Source organism: Apodemus sylvaticus, chromosome 4 (genome assembly GCF_947179515.1).
Source record: "Apodemus sylvaticus chromosome 4, mApoSyl1.1, whole genome shotgun sequence".
In the NCBI taxonomy this organism is placed as follows: Eukaryota; Metazoa; Chordata; class Mammalia; order Rodentia; family Muridae; genus Apodemus; species Apodemus sylvaticus.
This window is the reverse complement of record NC_067475.1, coordinates 57,065,750-57,081,969: the sequence shown is the minus strand read 5'-3', so window position 1 is coordinate 57,081,969 and position 16,220 is coordinate 57,065,750. Positions and strand designations below refer to the sequence as shown.

The 16,220-nt window shown below is 36.6% G+C and overlaps 1 protein-coding gene across 12 annotated transcripts in view; it reads right to left on the bottom strand.

Annotated features, from left to right (window-relative positions):
- Positions 1 to 16,220, bottom strand: part of LOC127682840 (chitinase-like protein 3) — a 67,396-nt gene that overhangs the window by 30,197 nt on the left and 20,979 nt on the right. For 4 of the 12 annotated variants that reach the window (XM_052179529.1, XM_052179534.1, XM_052179536.1 and 1 more), the window contains exons 3-5: positions 15,558 to 15,921; positions 5,753 to 5,991; positions 4,630 to 4,747 (exon numbers count right to left, since the gene is read on the bottom strand). The exons of 2 other annotated variants lie outside the window; for them this stretch is intronic. The gene's annotated coding sequence lies outside the window, so the exon portion shown is untranslated. Of the gene's footprint in view, positions 1 to 4,629; positions 4,748 to 5,752; positions 5,992 to 8,733; positions 8,817 to 15,557; positions 15,922 to 16,220 lie in introns of all 12 variants that reach the window. 6 more of the 12 variants (XM_052179532.1, XM_052179530.1, XM_052179531.1 and 3 more) reach the window with 5 other exon arrangements.

Sequence of the window (16,220 nt, the reverse complement as noted above, 5' to 3'; positions counted from 1 at the left end):
ACAACAGAAACTCCTCCCAGTACATAATAATCAAAACACAAAATGCACTAAACAAAGAAAGAATATTAAAAGCAGTAACTTATATAGGCAGACATGCCAGAATTATACCAGTCTTCTCACCAAACAATGAAAGCTAGAAGATCCTTGGCAGACCTCATACAGACCCTAAGAGAACACAAATGACAGCCCAGGCTACTATACCCAGAAAAACTCTCAATCATCATAGATGGAGAAACCAAGATATTCCATGATAAAACCAAATTTACACAATATCTGTCTACAAATCTAACCCTACAAAGGATAACTGGGGGAGGGAAACTACGCCCTAGAAAAAGCAAGAAAGTAATCTTCTTCCAAAAAACCCAAAAGAAGTTAAACACAGAAACATAAAATTTACATCAAAAATAACAGGAAGCAACAATCACTATTCCTTAATATCTCTTAACGACAATGGACTCAACTCCCCAATAAAAAGACATAGACTAACAGAAATATTTCTCATGTAAATCTTCAATTTTATCAAAAAAATGTTTGTAATTTCCCTTTTAATTAATTTAATAATTTTTATGTCTACCATTTTATCTGCATTATTTTTCATGATAATTTTCAATTTTAATGTCTTTCTACATATTTCCTATATATATTTATCAGAATTGTTTTCAATGTAAATCTTTGAACTTATCACAAATGTTTCTAATTCCACCTTCAATTAAGTTAGAGTTTTTATATCTACCATTTTATATGTAAAATTTTCCATGAAATAGTCAATTTTAACATGTTTGTCTATATATTTCTTAAACTTTACCAGAAATATGTTCCATGTAAATCTTTAATTTTATCTGAAAATGTTTATAATTCCACCTTCAATCAACTTAGAATTATCTTTCTGCCTATCATTTTATCTGTATAATTTCCATGATAATCTCTGATTTTAACATATTTTTCTACACATTTCTTCAATTTTATCAGAAATATTTTCCATGTAAATCTTCAAGTTTATCAGAAAATGTTTATAATTCCACTTTCAATAAACTTAGGAATACTTTTATGCCTACCATTATTATATCTGTATAAAATTTTCCATGATAATCTTTAATTCCAACATGTTTTTCTACATTTTTCTACAATTTTATCAGAAATATTTCCCACATAAATCCTCAATTCTATCATAAAATGTTTCTATTTTATATTTCAATTAATTTAGCTATGTTTTACATGTCTACCACTTTAGTCTTTAATTTTTCATGAAAATTGTCAATTTTTACATGTTTTTCTATGTATCTCTTCTATTTTATCTGAACTATTTTCCATATAAAGCTTTAATTTTATCATAAAGTGTTTTTATTTCCCTTTTCAATAAAAAAAAATAGCCCAAGGAATTTAAATATCCACAGGAATCTCATACTGAGAGTATAAAAAGGCTGCGCTAGGAAGAGTTTTCACACACCTTTGATAACTTATTAGTTCACCAAGCAGGGAAGGTAGAGCAGAGACAATATTGTGTCAATGGCAGGCTGGGCCCAATCTTGACCAGGACTGTTTACCTATGCTTACCCCTTTGCCTCTCTATTTAAGTCTCATTTGAAGACTTAGAAGACAGACTTGAGCCACTGAACCTCTTTCTGTTTTCTTCCTTGTAGTGTAGATGCATTAAACTAATGCCCTATCTTTACTTTCACGAGCAATAATCTCTTTAATTGAATTGCTGGTGACTGGTGGCTCTGACAAATCCAGTTTGTCAGAGCCACAAGAACTCCTGCTACCACCACCACTATTGCTCTCAAGGGGCCCAGTACTCCAGCCACCTGCCTTATGGAGGCTGCCCAAACTTCTTTGTTCCTCTTTTAAGAGCTTTAACACCCCTGGAATTCCCGGCAGGAACAGAATCCTGTGCAACTTATTTGTGGTACCTAGGCTTTGCTCAGTCTGGTGTACAGAGACATCTGACACCTTAGATGCAAGTGGGCAAACTCATGATAATAGATGATATTGGCAATGATGAAGATGAAGATGAAGATATTGAGAAGGCTCGATGCCCCAGTATAGGGGAATGCCAGGACAGGGAAGCAGGAGTGGGTGGGTGTGTGAGCAGGGGAGGAGAGATGGGATAGGGTGTTTTAAGAGGAGAAACCAGAAAATGGGATAACATTTGAAATGTAATTAAAAAAATATCCAATAAAAACTGTAAAAAATAAAAAATAAAGATTATGATGAAGATTATGATAATGAAGATGATAATGAAGATGGAAGAAGAGGAGAAGGAGGAGAAAGTGATGATGGTTATGCTGCTGCTGCTACTACTGTTGATGATAATCATTACCTCTCAACTATTTGAGGAGAATCCAAACAAAAACATCATAATCAAGGCATATCTAGTTATTTTATTTTGTATTAAATTATTTTATTTATTCCTAGTTAAAATTATTGAACTTCAAAAATTAATTATTCAGAAACCAAAAGGAAAGTCTTATTTAGTAACTTGTATGGGTTAATGAAAGGATATACGTAGCCTCTGGATTCAATATCTCCAATCATGTCTACTCACAGAATATGCAATCAATGCAACAGGATTTTAGATGATGAAGAAATAATTCTGAAAAGATGAGAGCAAATAAAACTTGAATAGATATATCTTCATTCCTAGTTATTTTTTCTAAAATAAAGAGAGTTCCAGGGCATAAACAAGCATATTAACATAGTGCTAATTTAAATCCAATGGAGCAGGATGATTAATAGGAAGCACAAATGCCTATACAAAATGGGAAAGAATAAAACAAGTATTGGTCAAAACTGATAGTTTATTTCAGTGACATGCTCATATGGCACCAGTGAAGACTGAATAATTTTCATAGTTAGGGAGCAAGTAAATTACCGATTGTATGAAAAAAGAAAACATAAAATGAAAAAGGCACCATGGGGATCTATACTGCAGTCATACAAAAGCTCTGTCATGGTTGCCAGATCCTGAGACTAAAATAAACCCATCAAGACTGAAGCTCAATGTCTTACGAAGATTCATATGTTACAAGAATAAACTTTGCCCCAATACTTTTATAACTATCCCAACAGATCCTTGACTGACTTTTTGTTTCATCTGAGACCCTGGTTCTCCCAAAGATTTAACCAGGATGTATGTGTGGCTAATCAGGTAACCAGAAGCTCTCCTTCCTTACTGATTGAGTTCCTTGGTTCCCTCACTACTCAGTCTTCCCTACCCACTGTGTAAACAAAACGATGGCAAATATCTTAGATGGAGGTAGAGACTTACACTAAGTACTCACCTTCTTAATACACTTTCTGGAACCTTTCCAGGGCCAGTAAACATTTGTTAAGATACTGCACTCAGGTTTCATTTCATGATCCTACTGGTATCAAAGCACATGGCTATTTTCAAATAAACAGTAGAAACCACAGGAAATTAATATCTGTTTTAAACTCCCTTTCTTTCTAGTGTTCACCACATGTAATGTTTACAATTGATTCCCTCTTTAGGGACCACTTTTCTCAACATCCTCTCGATATTTGTTCTTTGGAAGTGCTTTATCATTTTTCATAAGAAAATTTGCCTGAAAAGCTCAGGATGTCCTTGTTCTTAATAGCTGAGTAAGATCCCATTGTGTAAATAAACCACATTTTCTGTGTCCATTCTTCTATTGTGGAATATCTGGGTTGTTTCTAGCTTCTAGCTATCACACACAAGGCTGCTATGAACATAGTGGAATACATACCCCCATGGCATGCTGGAGCATCTTTTGGGTATATTCCCAGGAGTGGTATTCCTGGGTCTTCAGGTAAATCTATTTCCAGTTTTCTAAGGAACCTCCAGATTGATTTCCATAGTGGTTGTACCAGTTTGCAATCCCAACAGCAATGGAGGAGTGTTCCTGTTTCTCCTCATCCTCACTAACATGTGCTGTTGCCTGAGGTTTTGGTCTTAGCCATTCTGATTGGTGCAAGTTGGACTCTCGGGATTGTTTTTATTTGCATTTCTCTGATCACTAAGAACTTTGAACATTTCTTTAGGTGTTTCTCAGCTATTCACAATTCTTCTGTTGTGACTTCTCTGTTTAGTTCTATATTCCCATTTTTTATTGGAGTTTGAGTTTTTTGGTGGTTAACTTCTTGAGTTCTTTATATATTTTGGATATTAGTCCTCTATCAGATGAGTTTTGCAGGTAAATGGATGGAACTAGAAAATATCATCCTGAGTGAAGTAACTCAGACCCAAAAGGACATGCATGGTATGTACTTATTAATAAGTGGATATTAATACCCTGCCAAAAAAAGTCCATGTCCACAGAACTCAAAAAGGTCAACAAGCTGAAGGGCCCAAGTGAGGATGCCTCAGTCCCACTTGGGAGGGAAAAGAAAGGGGGAGGGATGGAGGGACATGGGAGGCAAAGGGTATGGGGGAGAAAGGAGAACATGATCTGGTATTGGGTGAGGGAAAAGAACTGTAGCCCTGAGGGCCAGCAGAAAGATGGAAACAGACAGCCTCTCAAGGTAGAAGGTTGGGAAGACCCTTCAGAATGTACCAGAGACCTGGGAGATGAGAGATGCTTGGGACTCAAAGAGAGGGACCTTAGATGAAATGCCCTACATTGGGGAGAGGAAACTTGTAGAACCTACCTCCAACAGAAAGACAGGGCATCAAGTGATGGGGTTGCCATTTCACAGTCAAAACTCTGATCTATATGTCCAGGGCCTTTTAGAAGAGGTGCTTGTCACCGGTACAAATGCACTGGACCTGGCAGGGATGGAAATGACATAGGATGAGTCAATGAAAGGCTGGCTTGCAGAGCTCCTCTGATTCACAACAAGAAGTGTATAAAAGAAATATGTTAATTTCAAAGTCATGGTCCAAGCAGTCCAGTAAAAGTACTGCATTAACATTATATAGAAAATGAAAAAGTATATGTTAGTGAAGAATAATTTAAACTACCCAATAAAAGCAGTCATTGTATGTTTTGAAGACAGGAAAGGAATGTATAAGATTAAAACAAAACAAAACAAAAAAAACCCCTCTGACCCATAATTGTTCCTTTCTGAAAGAACAGCATGGATGGCAATGGAGAAGAGCCTGAAAAAAGAAGGTCCAGAGACAGAGCCAAAGTGGGATCCAGCTCAAAGGGAGGCCCCAGGCCCTGACACTATTACTGAGGCAATGGAGCACTCACAAAAGGGACCTAGCATTACTAACCTGCAAAGGAACCAAGAAGAAGCAGCTGAAAGAGTCAGATGAGGATATTTACACCTAACCAATAGACAGAAGAGGATGACCCCTGTGGTTGAATTAGGAGAAAGCTGGAAGAAGCTGAGGAGGAGAGCAACCCTGTAGAGGACCAGCAGTCTCAATTAACCTGGACCCCCAAGATCTCTCAGACACTGGATCACCAACCAGGCAGCATACATCATCTGATATGAGGCCCCCAACACATATACAGCAGGCAGAGGACTGACAGGTCTGAGTTTAGTCAGAGAAGATGCACCTAAGCCTCAAGAGACTGAAGGCCCCAGGGAGTTTAGAGGTCTGGTGGGTGGGGGCTTTGGGGTAGGAACATCCTTGTGGAGACAGGGGTTGGAGAGGAGGTATGGGATGTGGAACATTTGGAAGGTGAACCAGGAGGGGAATAAAATCTGGAGTTTAAAATAATAAAAAATTAAAAAAAAAGAAAATTTGCCAACTGAATATTTCTAGAACTCTGATTTTAAGATTAATTACTAGTTTCTCTGTCAATATTTTATTTGATACCATTATCTAATAATGCTCCTTTCCAGACAAAGTGCTCTGTTCATTGCGCTCAAACATATTTTTTGTGTGTGTGCGAAGCTTTCAGTTCACTGTCTCTTCACTATTTATCCCAATCTTGGCAAGTCTTTAAAGTCCAAATCCAATATGTTTTTCTTCACATTTTGATGATCATTCTTTCCTCCTCTTGATTCCTTTATATACTGTATATGTCATGTACGCTTTTCTCCTTTCTTTGTATCCTGTGGGTGTGAGACAAAGATTTAAAATACAATTAGAAATTATGGTGTCCTAGCTAAGTGGTAGTAGTAGTTTCTCTTCTAAGATCCAGGACATCATTGGCCCCAGTAAGTTGGCTAGGTTTCTTGAACCAAACATAATTTCTCTCTAAGTGGACCTTAGGTCTAATTAACTAGCTCTTGGTTATCATCAACATATGAGGCCAGGAGTGTTAGAGTTATTAGAAGAGAATCAAGGATGTTTTGGCACCCTGTGCAGTTCAGGTAGCCAAAGTCCTGAGTCTCTCATTAGCAACAGCAACAGCATCAGCAGTGTGAATCTGGCCAACCAGGCAAGTCCAAGGTGCATTCATGAGTGCTTTAGGAGAGAGAGCTCTTTCCCGATTATTACAGTTCAGTAAAAACAGACACTCTCAGAAGATCCTTGATAAAATAACTTGTGTGTTTTATTCCATGTGGACAAAGACTATAAACATTGAGGAGTGGAACATGACTTAGAGGTGGGCAGTTTCTATTGGCTCAGTTTGAGATGGTAGTGATGTTCTATTCGCATGGGGATGGACTCCAGATATTTCCTTACATGGTCCTCTCAGGGGAGTGAAGTGGTTAAGTGTTCCAGAGGAGATAAAGAAATGAGTAGGGAGCAGTTTGACCTCTGCTGATCTCAAGTATCTGAGATTCTTGGGGTCTGAGCTCACTCAACCTTACCAGTTTTATTGTCTTGTGGCAGGGCCCATTTGCCATACAATATTCTCTGCCTCTTTTTGTTTTAGAGATGTGAGCTTTTAGCTCTTCCTTTCACTATGTGTTTTATCCACCATCATTGACTCTACGGTTCTGAAAGAGTAAGCCAATTGGATGCTTTCTTTTATAAGTTGACTTGGTCATCTTTTGCATAACAGCAACAGAGACATAATTCAACACACATGTTGAGCCATCTTGAAGGTCCAGAATAAAGACATGATAAAACTCATAATGGATAATCTTTATATGTGTTTGTATTCAGTGTACTAGTGTTTTATTGTGAATTTGTTCATCTGTGTTCATCATAAATATTGATCTGGAGATTTTGTTTTTGTTCTGACCTTACCTGGTTTGTGTATTGGGTATATACTCAATACATATGAGTTTTATATGGTAAGCTTAGGGATGATCCTTTTATTATTTTTTAATAAAAAGTATTGGGTGCCATTCTTCCTCTTTGAAAGTCTGATAGAAATTTTGTTATGAATATATCTATGCCAGGGCTTTTTTATTTTAATTGAATGGCTTTTAAAATTATTTTTTCAATCTGATAATTTCTTATGAATCTGTTCAAATTATTAATCTCTTCTTTGTTTAACTTCAGTACGTTGTCTGAATCAATGAATTCATGCATTTCTTTTAGATTTTTCCTACTTAGTAGAGTACAGGTTTTTACAGTATTCCTTTGTGATATTCTGCATTTCTTTGATGTCCACTTTAATAATTCCATGATCAATTTTGATTGTTTTACTTTATTTTCTCTTCTTTTTTATTAGATGGTCCAAGGATCTGTCAAATTTATTTATCTTCTCAGAAAATCAGCTCTTAACAATCATTCATTTTTTCTTTGTTTCTACTTTATTAATTTATTTTTCAAAATTAATTCTTGTTGTTTAAATGTTTTGCATATCATTTGTTTTGGTTGTTCCAAATTCTAGAGTTTACTCTTTAATTCATTTATTTATGCTTTTACTGATACTTAATGTAGGCATATAAGGATTTAACGTTTTATATTAGAACTACTTTTATTATGCTGCATAGGTTTTGTTGTCTTGTGATTTCATTTCCCTTTAGTTACAGAAATATTTTTATTTCTCTCTTGAATTCTCCTTTGATTAATTCATCATTCAATAATAAGGAAATTTTTCTTCTCCAAAAGTTTATCCGATTACTAGAGCTTTTCTTGCTGTTGAGTTTAAGGTGGTTTTTTGCATGATATATAGGCTACATGAGGTTACCTCAGTTTTTTTGAGGTTTGTTTTGTGTTCCACCATATTGTCTATATTAGAGTAACTTCTATGTTCTGCTAAGTAAAATTTATACTCCTTAATGTTTTGGTAAAATATTCTTTAGATATCTGTTGGGCCCATTTGATTAACATGAAGTTTCATTCAATTCTGATGTTTCTCTGTTTATTTTTTGTTCTGATGTCCTATGCATTAGAGAAAGTGGGGTATTCAAATTGCATGCTATTGTTGTGTCTGTGTTAATCTGCACCTTTTATTCCATTACTATATTTTTTATGAAACTGCATCAGGATTCAGTGCATACATGTTTTGTATTGTAATTTTTATTAATTTATTTATTCACTTCACATCTTTTTTTTCTTTTTTTTATTTTTTTATTCGATATAATTTATTTACATTTCAAATGATTTCCCCTTTTCTAGCCCCCCACTCCCCGAAAGTCCCGTAAGCCCCCTTCTCTTCCCCTGTCCTCCCACCCACCCCTTCCCACTTCCCTTCACTTCACATCTTAATAACAGATCCTCTCTCCTACTAGTAACCCTCACACAGATCCTCCCCAATTCCTTCTCTCCATCAGGGAGAAGGGAGATCTCCCTCATGGCTATCACACACCCCATCTCACATCAAGTCACTACAGGACTAAGCACATCCTCTCCCAATGAAGCCAGACAAGGCATCCTAGTTGGGAGATCAGAATCCACAGGCAGGAAACCAGTTGAGAAATAGCCCCTGCTCCAATTGTTGGGGGACTTACATGAAGACCAAGCTGCACTTTTACATATGTGCAAGGGGGCCTAGGTTGAACCCATGCTTCCTCTTTGGTTGATGGTTCAGTCTCTGGGAACACATAAGGGTCCAGGTTAGTTGACTCTGTTGGTCTTCTTATAGAGGCCATGTCTTGTTTTGAGTCCCTCAATCCTTTCCCCAGCTCTTCCAAAAGATTCACAAAGGTGCATCTAATATTTGGCTGTGGGTCTATGCATATGTTTCCACTGGATGCTAGATAGAGCCTCTCAGAAACAGTTATGGTAGGCTCTGTCTGCAAACATAACAGAGTATCATTAATAGTGTCAGGTATTGGTTATTGCCCATGGGATAGGTCTCAAGATTGGCCAGTCTTTGGTTGGCCATTCCCTCCCTTTCTGCTTTATATTTGTCCCTGACATCTTGTAGGCAGGACACATTTTGGACCAAAGGTTTTATGAGTTGGTTGTTGTCCTTAACAGCACTTATAAATTACAACACTGGTAGTCCTGCCTGCCTACAGGAAGTATCCACCTCAGAATCCATATCCTTTACTGCAAAGGCTTAGCTAGATTCACCCCCACAGAAACCCAGGGGCCTCCCCTGCCCACCACCAACTTCAGTTCTCTTGCCTCCTCTTTCTATAGCTGATCACCACCACCACCCTGGGGCCCTGTTCCCCTCCCTCTTCACTCTCCCATTTAGTTCTCAAAAGAGGAATCTCTAATAGCTCAGAAACATTTAAAGAAATATTCAATATCCTTAGAATTCAGGGAAATGCAAATCAAAATGATTCTGAGATTCCACCTTACACCCATCAGAATGGCTAAGATCAAAACTAAAGGAACAGCACATACTGAAAAGGATGTTGAGCAAGGGGAACACTCTTCTATGGCTGGTAGGGCTTTAAAATTGCACAGCCACTCTAGAAGTCAATTTGATGGTTTCTCAGAAAATTGGGGCTAGTTTGATCTCAAAACCTGGCTGTACTACCCATGGGCATATACCCAAAATTTGTTCCAACCTCCCACAAGGACACTTGTTCAACTGTGTTCATAGCAGATTTATTCATAATAGCCAGAAACTGGAAACAACCTATTTGCCCCTCAGTTGAAGAAGAGATAAATAAAATATGGTCCATTTACACAAATGAATACTATTCAGCTGTTAAAAAACAAGGATATCATGCACTTTGCAGGCAAATGGATGGAACTAGAAAGTATCATTCTGAGCGATGTAACCCAGACCCCAAAAGATATATATGGTATGTACTCATGTAGAAGTGGACATTAGTAATAAAGTACAGAATAACTACACTATAATCCACAGGCATGGGAAGCAAAATAACAAAGAGGTTCTAAGGGAGAATGGTTGCATCTTTCTCAGAAGGGGTAATATTTTCTTGATCAATTGATCCCTTTATTATAATAAAATGACATTCTTTTTCTCTTCTGATTAGGTTTAATGTCAGGTCTATTTTTTTTTTTGCCAGATATTAGAGTGGCAACATCTGTTTGTTTCCAATATCATGTGCTTGAAATAATTTTTCCATTTTTTTTACTTTAAGTTGGTGCCTATATTTAAAGCTAAGATGTGTTTCTTGTAGGAAATAGAAAGACATATATATTTTGTTCCTGATGCAATTCACGTAGCCTATGTCTTTTGATTGGGAAGTTGAGACAACTAATGTTCAGAGTTATTATTGTGGTTGAGGACTCCAGAGTGACTTGTTTGCAGCATTAGACCAATCCTGAGTATCTACACTAATCACAAATCACTTCAAAAAGAAGTGTCTTTGATCACAGCCAAAAGTACACTTTTCAGTGGGCATGAATGTAAATATTTAGGAAGTGTTTGACTAACAGTCCATGTTTGAAGAGTACTAAATTTATTCCTAGTGCCTATGGCATTCCCAGTCATAGGACTTTAACCAAGTCTACAGTACCAGGCATGAATTCATTTCTATATTGCAGACTATAGTTCTAGTCAGAAATTAGTTGGTGATTCCCTTAATACTCATGCCACTATTGTACCAGTGAATACCACTTGCCTGGCAAATTGTTATGGTAGCCTTCAGGAAAATAAGTTTAAGGCAGCTGTGCCACTGAATAAAAACCTCTCTCCATCCCAAGTAAATGTTAACCACTAATTAGAGAGGATTAGGACTCCTTTACACACAGTCTCCTGTACTAAGCCTCATTCTCAACAATTTGAACCACCCAGTACTCCCAGAGCTCCCAGGGACTAAACCAACAACCAAAGAGTACACATGATGGGACCCATGGCTCCAGATGCATATGCAGTAAAGAAGACATCAATGGGAGAAGAGGTCCTGAGAAGGCTAGATGCCCCAGTATAGGGGAATGCCAGAACAGGGAAGCAGGAGTGGGTAGATTGGTGAGCAGGGGGAAGGGACATAAGTTAGGGGATTTTCAGGAGGGGGGAGTCAGGAAAGCGGACAACATTTGAAATGTAAATAAAGAATATATCTAATGAAAAAACTGTGAGGGTTTATAGTAGGAATTCATAGCTGCTCAGATTTCAATTTAACAATGCCCTATCAGTCCCAAGGAACAGCATTTTATAACACTGAGAAAATAATATTCTAGAGGTTTTTGGGGGGGAATCTTGCAGGCAATTCACAATTCACAAACACACACACACACACACACACACACACACACACACACACACACACACAGAAGAGTGAATGAAGAAAGATTGATCTTCCTACCACAATGCTAAATCAAATACTGAGGGAAGAGCAAAGACATCTCATACTGTCTTATCTTTAGTGTATCTGACTGTAGGCTGTGGTTGAAATTCTTTCCCACACTTTTATGAAAGATAAGTCTCTGGACTGTAGTTCTACCATTACTTATATGTTTTTTCAAGCCATGAAATGCCTTGTAGTGAGTCACATTTTGCTGAATGGTGAAGATCTTTTTCTGTATCTTGTAAAAGATACTAATAAGGTCAGTACATAGGAATGATTGAATAGTATGAGCACTGAAAACATCAAGTTTGGTAATTACTGAGCATATAAACTGGTAGGTAGAATGTCTAACTTAAAAGGAAGTGATCATGCATTATGGAGAATATTCTCAGGGGATTATGGATTTTAAGAAACCACAGATTTCTGAAGAATTTTTCTTGGACTCTGTGAAGGGAAATTAACATATACATTGCATTGAAGTGATATCCAATAGCTGCTGTGTGGATAAATCTGCTTACAGATATCTTTTACTCTAGGAGTCAAGTAAAGAATTTCATAAGCCATTACTTCTAGAATGAATAAAACAATGTGGAGGGGGGAGCTGGTGTGATTACTCAGTAGTTAAGAGCACTGACTTCTTCCATTGGACCCAAAATCAATTCCCAGCATTGACATGACAGCTCATAACCCTCTATAACTCCAATTCCAGGAATCCAATGCCAACGTCTGAACTCTACAGTCACTGCACTTATAAGGTACACAGACACACCTTCAGGAGAAACATGCACACACATAAAATAAAACAAATAAACCTAAAAACTAACAAAAATATAATGATAGTAAGCTCTGATCTCCATGTGTCTGAGCCCACTGTTCATGTAAATAATAGCAATTAACCAATGCTTACTTAGCATGGAATTTTCTATCCATTTGCTCCCTAATTCTCACCTTAACAATCTAAGGGAGTTACCATGGTTTTCCTCCCTTTTCTTGTCTGTAAAGAGACATAGAAGGGGTTATGATATAGTTTATTTAGTACTTATAGCCATATCTTTTCTTCCATAGGGAAATAAACTTAACAATGAGCAGTGGAATGAAGGCCTTTATAGTTGGAAAGCCATTTACACTGCCTCTACCCACAATAATGAACCAAAACCAGTATTATACACTCAAAGAGATTATATATTAATCTATAGTTCATGGAATCAGTGTGTGAATTCTGCAAATTCTTGATGTCTCTATTCCAATTATGAATTCTGAGGCTGGTAAAATAACCACATGATAAGTTTGGAGATATACTGAACCAGCACCTGTGAGTCAGACATCAGCTAAATTCCGTTAGTCACTTGTCTTCCCTGAGACTCTACTTTAACTGGAGTAACACAAGCACTTGGGAAGTGCTCTGAATCATTATAAGTTCAAAGTCGGTGTCTTATAAGTTCCAAAAGTATGTCATTATTTCATTTGTTCCAATGCAGTTATCCTAGTAAGGGGTCATTAAGTCTTAAGGGATAATTGAAGAAAAAAGTACTCAGTACTTTTTCAGCATTGCCAAAAGGGTCTTCCCCAAGAATATCCAGCATACCTTTCATTCAAGAGGTTCTATATCTTTAAATTGATTCATCTGGGAATTGTGCAAAAGCCATGATTCTCTGCTACTATGATTCACAGTAATTTTCCATTTATTTATTCTAGAATGTTTTTCCTAATACCACTTAAACAAGAAGTTAGGCATCTTATCTATTCTCTAATGGGAAAATCATAATTGATTAGACAAAGAAAAATATTTACATGTATGAAACCATTATGAACATTGTTTAGCCTATACTGTCCACTAAATTTCCATACATGGAGGTATTGTAACTACAGAATTTTATTTTCTAGTAGTTCTAAGTGTTACAATTTAAGTCACATATTTGGACATATTTAAGCGATCATATTTGGACAGTATTTTAAAGCAATCTTTACATTATAATTTAATGACAACATTCCCTTTCCCCCCTCCAAACCCTCCTTTATACCCCACCCCACTGTCCTTCAAACTCATGGCCTCTTTATTACTGGTTATTGCATGTATATATTTATATACATACATATATTTATATACATATATATTTATATACATATATATTTATATACATATATATTCCTAAATATAACCTATTCAGTCTATATAATGTTATTTGTATGGATATTTTCAAGGCTGATCATTTGGTACTGGACAGCCAGTTATTGTGCTCTTCACTAAGGAAGACCACCTCAGCCTATAGTTCTTCCTGTCCAATTGAGCCTTTATGAGGTTTTTCTGGATTTAATGTAGTATTTTGATTGGCATCATCATTGTTGATTTGAGCAGTCATGTTGGTGAGATTTTAGAGTGTAGTTTCTGAGATTACTAGAAGACACAATGTCACAGCAAACTTCCTGACACTCTGGTACTTACGTTCTTTCTGTACCCTTTTCTGCTGGAATGTGTTGAATATACATTAACTAAGACTGGAATCCACACGTCTGCATTTTGATTGGTTGTGGTTTTCTGTAGTGATCTTTCTGTTGCAAAGAAGTTTCCTTATTGATAGTGGAGACTATACTTACCAGGGTAGACCCTGAAGAAGGACCAGAATGTATTTTTGATATGTTGTCAGTTTGTTTTCAGCATTAGATTTTGTTTTGTATGTTTTGTTTTGTTTTGTTTTGTAAACTGTACCGAACTTTAAACACAGACAATATCCAAGTCTGAAAAATTAGTTCACATTCCTGGTAGGAAGTTGTGTGACATTACTTCTAGGGAGACATGAACAAGTGTCTATCAACCCAGTTAAGGAAATAGATAACAGACAAAAAAATACAGATATCACAAAAGTCTAATTTGGTGAAACATGAATTTTATTGAGGTTATTTACAGGAATATGAGTGAAAGGTTACTTACAGGAGCAGAATTAACTCAAAGTCAGTGTCATCACCAAGACCTTACCTCAGTAATGGTGACAGCTCATGAAATCTGGAGACTCAGAGAGAACTGTACAACCTGCACACATGTCAACATACTGGAAAGTTTCTTTTCCAGACATATCTACTAAGTCATATCCAAGCCATTGTTTGCTCTAAATCAGTAGTTTACAAACTTTACTAAATTTTAGAGCCTTTTGCAATGAATTGTTGAGATCAATTTATAAAGTAATCAAAAAGAGAAATGGTTTAGTTATTCAAATAGTAACACAAAGGCATCATCATCACAGCACTGGAAAGCATGATACAGAAGGAACTACAGCTTAAGGCTATCCTGGGCTACATAATGATGGGACCCTGTCTCAGAAAAGTAAACCATATTCTTGAAGATACAAAAGACTATTGGGGGCTTTGTACCATAATTCCTCTGAGATGGCAGAAAGTTGCATTCAACAAATTCTAAATGTACAGGGGTTGATGAAATATGAGTTTTAAAGGACTGCTTACTTATTAGAAGGCTTTGCTCAGCCCAGCTCCAAGAGATAACAAATAAATGTGTGCCAAGTAGGATGAATTTGGAGTAATTTCAGTTAATAATATTTCAAAGTCAATAATAATTATTATCTGAAAGATCTAAGAGAGGATCATGGTCATTTTTCACTAGTATTTAAAGAGTAGATGGTACCCCTTGTGTGGCTACATATTTTTGTATATCTTTTTACAAGCTATAACAAGAAAGATGGCCTACTCATTCTTGGAGTTAGGTCCTAGAGAATGCAGAGAGCTTTTCAAAATAATGTGTAGGTTCACTTCATGGTTCCAAGCCTCAATTTCTCTACATGACCCCTTCCATCCTGGGACTTCAACTGCTGCTGGGACTGCACCTTCAACAAACTATACCAGGACATGTTGTAAAAATGGAACTTCACTGTCACTTCAAAACTTCTCCCGTCTGGCCTCTTCCTGCTCCATCCAACATTCCCTGTCTGGCTGCTAGTTCCTAGATTAGATGGATTTATTTTTAACTCTGTACAGTTTTATCAAGTACAGAGGGTGCATGAAGTGGCACTGCCATTTCCTGTGATCTCCAAATAATGGATCTGGGCCAGGCCTGTTCCATTTAGATACTGACCCATAGATCTCAAGAGGGGCCAATATTGAAACCATACCTGTGGGTCTGACAGCAAGGTTTGTCCATCTCGTGTTGAGAAGCATCAATACTTGTGAAATATTTTTGTCTCTGATAAAAGTATGAAATATAACATTTTATGATTGGATATTGATAGCTTCATCATTCTACTACTTACCCAAACTAAAATCTATTTTGATACCAGGATTATAACAACTGTTAGCAACTAATTTATTTAGAATACTTGACAGAAACTCCAAGAATTGTCCGAACTTACTGGAGTCTGGAGTTTCCCCAGATTCCCATCAATATCAAGTAGAGTCTTGTGGGAAGAGTTGTTTCCAGGCACCTTCTACCAGTTTGTGCACATTTATTATCTATAAATTTTCGTCCAATAAACAATTCTAAATTGTTCACCAAAAAAAAGAAAGAAAAGAAAAAACTTTATAAATAACTTTTCAGAGAAAAAAACCTGACCAGACCCCCTCATCTGCATTTTGAAAGAGAACCTAAAGTTAAAAACCTCTATAACCTTACTTGAACTTGGCATTCTTTGTCAGTCAGAACTGAGAGCTTGTCTTTCAGTGGGTATTTCCAACAGTGCTAAAAAAGATAATTCTAGTATATCACATGTATCACTGTGGATGGACACAAATAAACACACACTTGCTAGTGTGCTTCTGAGAGCATCTGTCTTGGTATT